Genomic DNA, 12,307 nt, shown 5'->3' on the forward strand with positions numbered 1-12,307 from the left:
TTGTACACGATGGTGGCATTTGTTGTTACATATTTATACATGCACACAATATAACAATACAATTTGGCCAATATCATTCCCCAGTACTTCCCGTCTTCCTCCTTTTCTCCCTCCCCCGGTCCCTTTCCTCTACTCTGTTGATCTCCCTTTGATTTTCATGAGATTCTCCCCCTACCTTTCTTTTCCTTTTTTTTTTCTTTCTGGCTTCCACATAGAAGAGAAAACTTTCTGACTTTGGCTTATTTCATTTAATACATGTTCTCAAGTTCCATCCATTTCCTTGTGGATGACATAATTTTATTATCATACTTTAATAAAATCTTTTGCCAGATAATTGGGGACTACCTTTTACTCTCAAGGTATTGGTTCAAGGACTTTATGGGTAGAGTGAACTCATGCCCTTGATTCACAGGAGTGGTAGGCTTTTGTTACAAATGCTCAGGAAAGAGTTTCTTCTTTTCCCAGGACTTAGTTTAAGATAGATGAGTTGCTTTATTTTCTTCTAGGGAAAGAGTGGGAGGAGCATTGCTTTTAGTCCACTCTTATGTTCTTAATACCCATTTCCTCAGGGCACAAAGCCTTTTCTCTTTCCTCTGTGGCATCTCATAAGCTACATCCCTAGGTTACTGCAGCAAAGCCCCAGAGAAAGCTTAGCCTTATGATTTGTTGTTCTGGTTATCTTTCTTTTATTTTTGGTGTCTGGTCATTTTCTTTACATTTCTGTTAGTTCAGTTGTACATTTAAGAGAACATTTACTTTCTTTTTTATAAATTTTTAGGGGCTTTGTAATGGAAATTATTTTAGATTATCTAGTCTACCCTTTCTGGAAATGAGTGTCTCAGTGGTATTTCCTTACTTCTAGGTCACTAGTGCATATAGCTCCTGTAAAGTAGGAATTCCTGGAAGTGTGTTATCAGTCTCTGCACTGAGAGACAGTTTCTCCTGCCAAGAGAGGATATCTCTTTCATTTTGTGTTGCTTTGCACCTGGGCCTCTCTCTTTGGTTCTTCTGCTAAAGAGGGAATATGCTTCATAGTTAGCTCTATGAATCACTTCCAAATTCTTTCCTACCATGTTCAGGCTAGTGGCCTGTGACCCACTTTGTGTCCACTCCTCACCACTGATTGATGCCTCTTCACCCACCTCAGATTTTCTGGTTTGAGGACTGGGTCAACAATTGTAATGACTGAAACTGGAAGTTATAGGTGGGCATGGTGGTACATCCCTGTAAATCCCAGTGATTTGGGTGGCTGAATTAAGAAGACTTCAAGTTCTAGGCCAGCCTTGGCAATAAAGATTGGGTGCAGACAACTGAGAACTACCTGTTTAGCAGATGGGGGAACAGGAGGTGTCTACCTGGGAAACTACAGAGAAGATGGAGATAAGGAAGTAACATATGGAATACTTATTTATCCTATGATGTGGGCACTGCTATTATCACTGTGTGTCATTGTACACAGAAAGTCTAAACCACTTGCTCAGAATCACCCAGGGGGAAGTGACTGAGTTGTACTCCGAGACTGAGGCCTCACATCTTCAGTTGCTCACTTTCCTTGCATCCTCACTGATTCTAGTAAAACAGAATGCTATATGTATACCACTGTGGCAGCTTTGAAGCATGGTCACAAATTCTGTGACACTTCTTTCCTCAAAAGGTGGGATCTTGAATATGGTAGACCTGTAGTGTGGTAAACCAAGTAGTCACTTGAACCCATAGAGTAAGATGGAAGTGACACTCTGAGACTTCCAAAGCTAAGTCCTAAAAGGCCAGGCAGCTTCTGCCTGCTGCTCTTGGAACACTCACTTTTGGATTCCTGAGTCTCCGTGTAAGAAGTCTGAGTGCCCTGACACCACCATGCTGTCGAGGCAAGGCACAGGACTCTGGAAGACAATCTCAGCTGAGCCCTGCTGTCCAGCTGGGCCAGTAGATGAGTTAAGAAACTGTCCTACAGGTGGATTAGCAGGCTGGCCTTTCACAGCCCTCACACTTTCAATTCACTCCTGGACATTTGAGTCATCTTAGCTGAGGCCCCAGACACTGTGGAGTGGAGCAGACTATCTCTGCTGTGACTTTTTCTGAATTCATAACCCATAGGATCTATGAACATAATAAAAATTTTATGCCACTAAATTTTGGGGTGGTATGTTAAGCAGTGTTAGCTAACTGGAGAAACCATCAAGCTCATTGGGGTCATGATACAACCTGCTAACCAAGTGACATTTAAGGTTCCAAGGAAAGAATACATGCATATCCAATAGAGACCAGATCCAGTGGGGAGAGAGGAAGTGAAAGAGTGGAATAGGAGAAGGAAAGGGAAGGGAAAACAAGTTGTGGCAGAAACTACCTTTTGTTCCATGCAAGGTAGAATTTGTTCTTAGATTTGTTGGAGTGCTTGACAACTTTAGGGAGGAAGAGTGTATGTGGAACCTTGAGAATCAGAATTCCATAGCCTTTGGTAATTTGTCATTTGTCCTAAGAATTTCTTCTTGAGGTCTTTAGGTTTTTTAAAAAGCTTTTTTTATTGGTACATTATAATTATATATAATGGTGGATTCATTTGTTTCTAAGAGTACTTTTTAAAAAAATATGTTTTTAATATGAATGTCTACAAACTCTTCATAAGTACTTTGTCTCTTCCAGTTAGACACTGACATTGCCAGGTTCCTCTCTTGAATGGTTGCTGCCTCTATGTGTATTATTATTCACGTGTCTGAATGTGAATTCTAGCCCAATCTGAGTTGGCGGGGGGAGTCTACTGAGTAGAGGAAGACTGGAAAGAGACTGATAATTCAAACACATACAAGGTGATTTGGGGACAGGGTACTGAAGAATAGAGTCCAGGGAACTTGAAACTTTGCAGATGCAACTAGAGACAGAATTCAGGGTAAGATTTCTTCTTAGCAAATAGGTTGAAGCCTCTCTTCCCTACTTCTGTTCTCTTCAATATCTGCCTCCTCAGAGATCCCTCCTGCTGTGCTTGCTACATAATTACTGGTAATGACCTGGAGACACTTTTCTCACTGTGGTCCTGAACTGTTATTGAGGTAATAAACAGCTGAAATTTCCACCAATTTATGTCTCTGATTTCCAATGAAATCATTAAAAAAACATTGTCCTTAAGTAATACGTTCAGCAATTCACTTGTTTTTGTCTATTCATTACCAGAGCCTTAAATATTGTAAGGACTTCAGAAATTTACTTGCTCAGCTACCTCATTTTACAAATGAAGAAGTTGGGACTCAGATTGGAGGAGTGACTTAATTAAGTAAGATCTATAAGAGTCATTCTTGGTACCTCCCCAAAAGATCAACTACTGGTGACACTGAATAGACTTCACATCCGTAATGGCTAAACAAAACATTCAACAACTACTCCAATAGCAAGAATCTACAATACAATGCATCAGTCTCATGTGCATACTGCAGTTACTAAGTGGAAGAGCAGATATAGGAACTATTTCTAACGTGCACCATATCTGGAGAGCAGCCTTAAGTCTTTGGGGGCTCAGAATGAAATATCTAAGTTAATAAGAAGATTTCAGGTAGAGCTTTTTAGATCTCAACTTCATCAGAAAAAATTGCAGAGGAAAAGTAATCAATGATCTCAAAAACATCCTCATCTTTCTACACTGGCTGGGAGGTTCTGCCTAGTTTGCAAGGACAAATCTGAGTGATTTGGGATGAACAGCATGCGAGGAATAAATTTTTTAAATAGAAAATTGTGCCAGGATGGAGGGAAACAAGTAGGTTTTAGAGGCAATGACTAGAAGTTGCCTTTTCTCAGGAAGATTGGTTAGTCAAAAAACACATTGCTACAGAAAACATGTAATAACCTTGGTGTGCAAACATATACAAGGTTATTCATTATAACAATGTTTAACAGCCTAAATTCTCACAACAGAGTCATGAATTCCAGTACATCTAATGATGGAACATATAGACAGTAGTCAGGATAATGCAGTTCCATCTTCACTGGCATGAAAAAAAAATTAAGTATTTCTTTAGGGAGAAAGATATTGTTTGCATGAAATAGATACCACATGTGTACTTTAGTCCATTTTCTGGAGCTATAACAAAATTCTGGAAACTGATACCTTTTAAAGAAAAACAAAATCAATTTAGCTCATAGTTTTAGAGGCTGAAATTCCAATATTGGGTATCCTTAGCTGTATGTTCTCTGGTAAGGACCCCTTGCCTGTTTTACAACATGTCAGATGATCTCATGGCCAGAACATGTACAAGAGGGAGAGATCACATGGCAAGACAAGAAGCCAGAGAATGAGGAAAGGCCACACTGCTCTTTTTAGAGTAATCCACTCTCTTGGGAACTAAACTGGATCCCATGAGAACTACATTAATCCCTTGAAAGAGCACCCTCAATGACCTAATTACTTCCTACTAGGCCTCGCCTTTTTAAAGTCCACCACCTCTTAATATTACCACATTGGGGAACCAGCTTCGAACACATGGACCTTTAAAGAACATACTAAAACCATATGCAAACCTATCAATATGAATATATATATATATATATATATATATATATATATATATATATTCATAATATATATTATGTATGCTTAAGATATGTATTTAATATTATGCTTGTGGTATGTGTGTGTGTGTGTGTGTGTGTGTGCATGTGTGTATGCATTTGTTGTGTTGAAGGCGTGTGTTTAGGAAGACCTCTGAAAAAAATTTCCAACAAAATATTAACAGTGGTTACTTCTAGGAAGTCTAGCATTTTGTTTTCTTTTTCTAAGTTTTCATAGTATTCTCTATATTGCAACAATTTTCTACATAAGATATTCTGTGATCTCAACAAATGTACTTTAACATCATTTTGTTTTGTCTTTTTTTGTGTGTGTGAGAGCAGGTTTCTTGAAGAATCTGGAGGGGCACAGGGGTGGATTGTGTCTGTGGGTACTACAGCAAAACCCCAGCAGGTAGTTATCACTATTTACATACCTGCACAAGGAAGCTGAGGCTGTCCAACCACATTCTTTCCCACTTGCTATTAGATGTCCTATCAGACTACTTGATATTCCAAGCATGAAATATTCTCAATTTTATGCCCTTTTGCTTGTCAAGAATATTCCTACTATAGTAGCAATCTGTAGTCTTTCAAAAGAATAAACCAGCTCTCTGTATACTTCATCAATATTTTAAGTACCATCCCCAGTTTGAAACTTTTCTGGCTCCTCTGGGTAGATTTGAAATCACAAATATTTGTTTATGTATCTGCTAAATATTTTAGTCTGAAAGTGTTTCAGTGACAACTATGGTGATGTGACTTTAATTGTGGAGGATCCAGGGAAAGCATGCTGTGGTATGAAAGAATGGGGGATGCTCTGGTAGCAGGAAGACAAGATGTCAACAGCTGTGGAGTAATAAACAGTTGGGACCATATTAGCAAGTTATGCTGCCCCAAATGCTCACCATATCGATTCTCATGGTACATAAAGTTTTAAACAAGTGCAAAGTTGTTCAACCTTGTCTATAATAAAGACATTATTTTCATCTATAATGTTGGTAATAGTCAAAAAATTTCCCAGCACAATATATGCGTAATGTTATTGAGAGACATACATTCACTGATGGGAGGATAAATTTGTAGAACTATTTTGGATGGCAACTTGGAAGTAACTGAAAATTTTAAATCCACTTGTTTTTGTTTTTGTACTAGGAATTAAACCAGGGGAACTTAACCATGGAGACACAACTCTAGTCCTTTTTTTTTTTTTAATGTTTTATTAGAGACAGGGTCTTGCTGAGTTGCTTAAGGCCTCGCTAAGTTGCTGAGGCTGGCTTTGAACTTGCAATCCTCCTGCCTCAGCCTACCGATCTGATGGGACTACAGGTATATGCCACCATGCCTAGCCCTCCATTTGGTTTTTGGTGAAGCAGTCATACTATAAGAGTCATACTAAATAAATCATACTCATGAACATACATGTGTGTGAAAGCACATGTATGTAAGATTACTCATGGTGGCATTTTTTGAAATAGTGAAAAACTGAAAACAAAATATGCTAATCAAGAAAGGATTAAATAAATTTCAAATATCTGTGCAATGGAATAATCTGTAGTCTTTCAAAAAAAATAAACCAGCTCCCTGTATACTGATGTGGAATAATCTCTAAGATGTAGCTTTAAATAAAAAAAGTGAAGTACATAATAATATTTATAATCTATTAAAGTTGTGAATGAAAAGGGATATAAACTCTCTCTGTGTCTTTCTCTGTGTCTATGTATATGTATATTGCTTACATAAATGTAATTATTTGTTGCCAAGGCTGCCAAAGTACTTAGAAACAAAGTATTACAGGTTGCTTACCCCAACAAAAATTTGTCTCTCACAGTTGTGGAGGATAGAAGTTCAAGATCAAAGTGTTATCAGGGTTATTCTTCTGAAGCCTCTCTCCTTGCTTGTGGATGGCTGTCTTCACATGGTGTTCCCTCAATGTGCTGTGTCCTAATGTCCTCTTCTTATAAGGACACCAGAAATATTGAATTAGGGCTCACTCTAGTTATAACATTTAACACTAATCACTTTTTAAAGATCCTCTTTCAAAATGTACCTTGTTCACATACTGGGGATTGGGGCTTCAACATATGAATTCAGGAGGAGAAAAGGGACCACAATAAGCCCATGACAAGAAGGTAGACATTCACTCTGGTACAGTATGTGCCTCTGGGAGACTACACACCAGCTAGGATAGGGAGCGGGGTTGGGGGGGGGAGCTGTTGAGCCAATGAGGGTACAAAGGGGACACACACACTTTCCACCTGTTAGTATCTTTTGAAGTTTATATCCTAAACAGGCAACACATACTTAAAAAAAATGTAAAGTTAGGTAAAAACAAACAGAAAAATAGAATATTTCCTTTTTGTTCAGAATTTTGAACACTTCTCTTCATCCTTTGCTTTAGATTAACCTTGTAGGCATTAACATCAGCCTGAAAGGTCTGGATCCACATCTTGAGAGTTTTTCTGGGAAGAATTTGTCTTCTATAACCACTGGTAACAACCTGCTGAGACTAGTCCCCTGTATAACTACACAATCTATCCTGGAACAGATTCCTTTACACCAGCCATATAGAACGGTGGTGGAAATTCCTCTTAGGGATTTCCCCCTTGTTGTTCAGGGTGACTGGTCTGTGTTCCTGGGCCCTGTGCTCACTTACCCAACCACCCTGGGCTTCTGGGTTTCCTGAGAAATGGCAACTCACCAGACTCTGTCTGAGGCTTGCTCTGGTGCTGGGACTGCCCTCTCCCAGATGACCAGTGGCCTTCACTCCTGTAGGATTTTGCTCCATGTTACTTCTTCAAGGACACTCACCTTGGTGGTTGTAGTTTTTCAGCAAACCTACCCACCTCTCTCTATTCCACTTTACTCCTTCAGTCCTGATAGCATTCAAAGCCCTAGGTTTTTGTATTTTTCTATAGTACTTAACTTATTTTATAACATACTATACATTCTTCTAGTCTATCTCCTTTACTAGAATGTAAGCTTCCTGCAGTCAAAAATCTTTACCTATGTTGTTTACAGACGAATTCCAAGTACCTAAAAATGATGCCTGGCCTATAGTAGGCCCTTCATAAATACCAGTTGAATGACTGATGGAAAAATGAATGCCTGGTAACATGTGTGTTTCTTTTCTGCCGAAGGAAGAATCTATAGTCTCAGACTTCTTTGCCTTTTCTTTTCTGCCATCTCCCCTTGACAGTGAAACTCAAATCTCCATTTATTATGGTGACAATAACAATGGTGGCCATCTCACATCAAGTGTCAGGCCTCCTCCTAGACACCTGCTGCCTTGTTCATCCTCGTGACACCTCATGATCAAGGTACCAAGAATATGCTTATTTTCCAAATGAGGGATTGTAAATGGTAAGTAACTATGTCAGGGTTATCAACAATTATGCAAGAGCCCCAAGTTCTTTTTCATACAACTTTTATACAATTTATGACATTCTGTGATAAATTGAGATCAGAAACTGTCCTTCTAGAAGTGCCTTAGCCCCATCTTCATTCTCTGAGTCTCTAAATGCCTGCTTGTCCTCCTTCCCCAAACTAAAATCTGCTTTCCCATTTTTAGAGAAATGAAATGAGTGAGAATGGTGTTCATGTCAGATAAATTTCACATTAGAATCAGATTTGTACAGAAGTTTCATTCAACAACATTGATGGAGATCTTGCCAGGCACTTGGTGATGGGCGGGACTCTGGATTTTAAAGATCACCCCTAAGGATAGTCACAGATAATCATATAAATTATTCCTCAGTCCCCATTTCTACTTTAATTCAACTTTTCCTAGGCAAAGGCAGGCCTGGTCAGTGTTAGCTCCAAATGTGGTTGAACAATGAGATGACCAAGGCTCAAGATGCCCCTATTTTCTTGAAGGTTAGCAGTCTTCATTTTAGATGGTTCAGAGTTGGGGAGGGAGACAGATACAATCTAGCACAGCAGAAAAATCCCCAAAATGTCTTTTTAGCGGGGAAAGCATTATGCAATTTCTTTAGAAGTAAATTCACCTTCCTAATTATGGATGCCTGGGGCTACAATTACAGATAAATAGCATTTCCAAAGTTTAAATTTCTTCCTGCTTCCTTCTCTAAAGTTCTGATGGCAAACCTCCCAGGCTGTCCCATTCTGCCCATGGGTGGGTGAGGTGAGGGAGCACAGGGTGGGTGGATGTTGTGGCCTTGGAGATGCATCATCTAGATCTCCCTCCAAGGGAGGGCTTGCTGCTGCCTGCCGGACTTTAGTGGTAAGCTCTTTTAGACTCTGCCTCAACTATAGAGCGGCTTCTGGGGAGACCACACCCCTCCTGGGGCAGTCTGCACCCAGTGACTGAGTGAAATGGGATGTACAAATCCTGGACCCCTACCCTTGCTCTGAGACATGGATAGGCATGTCTTCCTGCCAGGCTCCATATAGGTTTTTGAGCTTTTTTCAGGCCTACATCATAGCTCATCATGTTCCTGGGCTTCTGCTTTCTTCCTCTTCCTTTCAGAAGTCTTGATCCTTAATAAACATATTGTATCTCCAAACTCCCTTTTAATATCTGGTTCTGAAAAAAAAAAAAAACTACTTGTGAGCATGAATCTGGGGATGGGAAGTAGGCCCAGCTACAGGTGCAGACTGCAGAAGGCCCCTCTGCCAAGTTTAGCTCACAGTCAGCTCTGGGTCTTTGTTTTAGGGAGAGGTGTTCTAATGGATGGGGGAAGCATTGCAGTGGTACAGAGGCACCAGCAGTGATCTGAGCTCCTGGTCAAAAGGCAAACATACATCTTCAGTATGCAAAGATGGTTCACTTACCCCTTGCATCTGGGGCAGCACCCTCCCCTTTCTCTTCTGAGGCATTCAGTTGTCCCCTAACTTTTCTTGCCTCCCCCAGAGTGATCCTTCTGAAACCCATATGTGATCATATCATTTCCTTGCAAAAAACCCTCCAAAGACTTCCCGTAAAACTCAGGGTCAGGTCAACCTACTTGAGATCTGTCTTTGGTTTGCTTCCCTAAGCTCATTTCCTACAGCTCCAGGGTTACCCAGCATCTCTCTGACTTCTCACTATGGCTACATAACAGGCCAAGGGGATTTTCCTGTTGCTCTGGACAACAAGGCCAACTGCTGAAAACATTAGTATTCTTGACTTCTTTTACTTATTTATTTATGTTTATTTGTTCTTTTTAGTTATATGACAGTAGAGGATATTTTGACATTTATGTTAACATGGAGTACATCCTCACTTATTTTAAAAAGAGCTGCCAGTGGGAGGGAAAGGGAGGAGGCAGGGGATTGGCAAGGATCGTGAAATGTGATGATCATCATTATCCAAAGTACATATATGAAGACATGAATTGGGTGTCAACCTACTTTAGGGTAGGTTGACCCACAGAGGCAGTCTGATTGGCTACACACAGTCTGATTGGCTACACAAACAGAGATATGAAAAATTGTGGTATATATGTGTAATAAGAATTGTAATGCAGGGCTGGGGATGTGGCTCAAGTGGTAGCATGCTCGCCTGGCATGCGCAGTGCACTGGGTTCGATCCTCAACACCACATAAGAATAAAATAAAGATATTGTGTCCACCTAAAACTAAAAAAAATAAATATTAAAAAAGAATTGTAATGCAAAAAAACCCACAAAGTACATGTATAAAGACATGAATTGGTGTGAACATACTTTATATACAAAGATATGAAAAATTGTGCTCTATATGTGTAATAAGAATTGTAATACATTCTGCTGTTGTGTATTTAAAAAAATAAAATCAATTTAAAAAAAAAGAGCTGCCAACTTGGGTTTGTCCACCTTCCTAGGGGTTATTGAGAGGTAGCAGAATCAGCTCTGCTGCCCCCAGAAACCACCACAAATGCCCCCCGACTCTTCCCCACTAGGTCTGGGGAGAAGGAAGGGAAGTAGAGAGATAGGGACTGTGAAGGTGAAGAGTGAAGTGTCCTGCCCATGTTGGTGAGGGTCAAGTGGCCATTCTTGCTTCACCTCCAATTCCCACCATTCAGAAATAAAATTATTTGTGAGCATGACTGTAGACATTACCAAGTTAATCTGTATGTTAGAATGATACATAATTAAACAAAAATTATAATATAGAATTATATTCTATTGTTTGTTAGTAAATGATAAGAAAAAACTGAAATCTTAGGGATTGCTGAATATCAAGTAAATATTTACTGACCATGAAGGATATTGGGATACTGGCCGGACCAGCAGGCTGCCTATTGACCTACAGAGGCAGTCTGATTGGCTACACACAGCTTATTTAAGGAAATAGAAACCAAATGCCTTGGCAGCTGGCAGGAGTATACACACTTCAATTTGCTGGGTTTCTGCCCACCCAGTGGTATCACATGCTCACTGAGAAATAGGAAAAAGTGGGGGGAGAAGGATGTGGGCTGTGGAGCCAAACTGTCTGGGTTTGAATCCTGACCCTATGACTTGCTAATATGGGGACTTTGGGTGAGATAGTTAAGGGCTCTGTGTTTCATTCCTTTTGTTATAAATTGGGGCTCGTAAGAAACTCTGCTGTTCAGGGTTATTGACAGGATTGGGTAAATTAATATATGTGAAGAAGTGAGAGCAATAAGCATATGATTAAATGCTTGTTATTTTTCCTAGTTGTCTGACTCCTATGCTAAAGATTAAGGGATAAAAAGAGTATTAAAAATGGTTAAGAGTTAGAGTTGCAGTAGTCCCCCATTCTCCACAAGGGACATGTACCAAGACCCCCAGTGGGAGTCTGAAACCTATATATACTACAGGAGTCTCCTCCTTATCCATCATCTCACTTTCTGTGGTTTCATCAACTTGTGTTCAACCACTTTCCGAAAACATTACAGGGAAAATTCCAGATATAAAACATTTATCGGTTTTAAATTGTATGTAGTTCTGGGTATTGTGAAGAAATCTTGTGCTGTCTGCTCCATCCTACTCAGGATGTGAATCACCCTTTTCCAGTGTATTCATGCTGTATATACTTCCCTCCCATTAGTCATCTTCGTAGCTGGTTATCAGATCAGCTGCTATGGTATCTCAGTACTTGCGTTCAAGTAACTTTTATTTTGCTCTTATTTGCTTAATAAGTGTGCTCCGGCACAAGCATAGTGATGTTGGCAATTCAGATGTGCCAAAGAGCAGCTGTGAAGTGCTTCCTTCAAGTGAAAAGGTGAAAGTACATAATGAGAGAGACCACATTCACATAGCATGTATTGCTGTATAAAGTTAGAGTTGTTCTGTTTTATTATCAGTTATTGTGTGACTGTCTTATTATACCTAATTTACAAATTAAACTTTATCATAATTATGTATCCATATATCCATATATAGGGTTTCACACTACTCATGGTTTCAGGCATCTGTCCACTGGGAGTCTTGGAGCCTATAACTTGTAGATATTATGCCTTAAAAGCGTTTCATTTTAGACACCTGTAACAGAGGCTATATTAGAAAATATAAGACCAACATTATTTCATTCTTTCTACCTCCTTCTCCTCCTCCTATCTTTTTTTTGGGGGGAGGGTTGGGTAAGCATTATTTCTTTGTAAATTTATAACATTTATAATCCATTCTGCATCATAACTCCCCTGTTATTTAAATTTGGTTTTATATTTAAGTAGATTTGATGCTTCCACTAGGATTTTTGTCCTAGCATTTCTATTATTTATTATTTATTTATTCTAATTTGTTATGTATGATAGCAGAATGCAATTCATTTCATATTACACATGAAGAGCACAGTTTTTCAAGTCACTGATTGTATACGAAGTATCTTCACA

This window comes from Marmota marmota, unplaced genomic scaffold, assembly GCF_001458135.2.
Source record: "Marmota marmota marmota unplaced genomic scaffold, marMar, whole genome shotgun sequence".
Taxonomy (NCBI): Eukaryota; Metazoa; Chordata; class Mammalia; order Rodentia; family Sciuridae; genus Marmota; species Marmota marmota.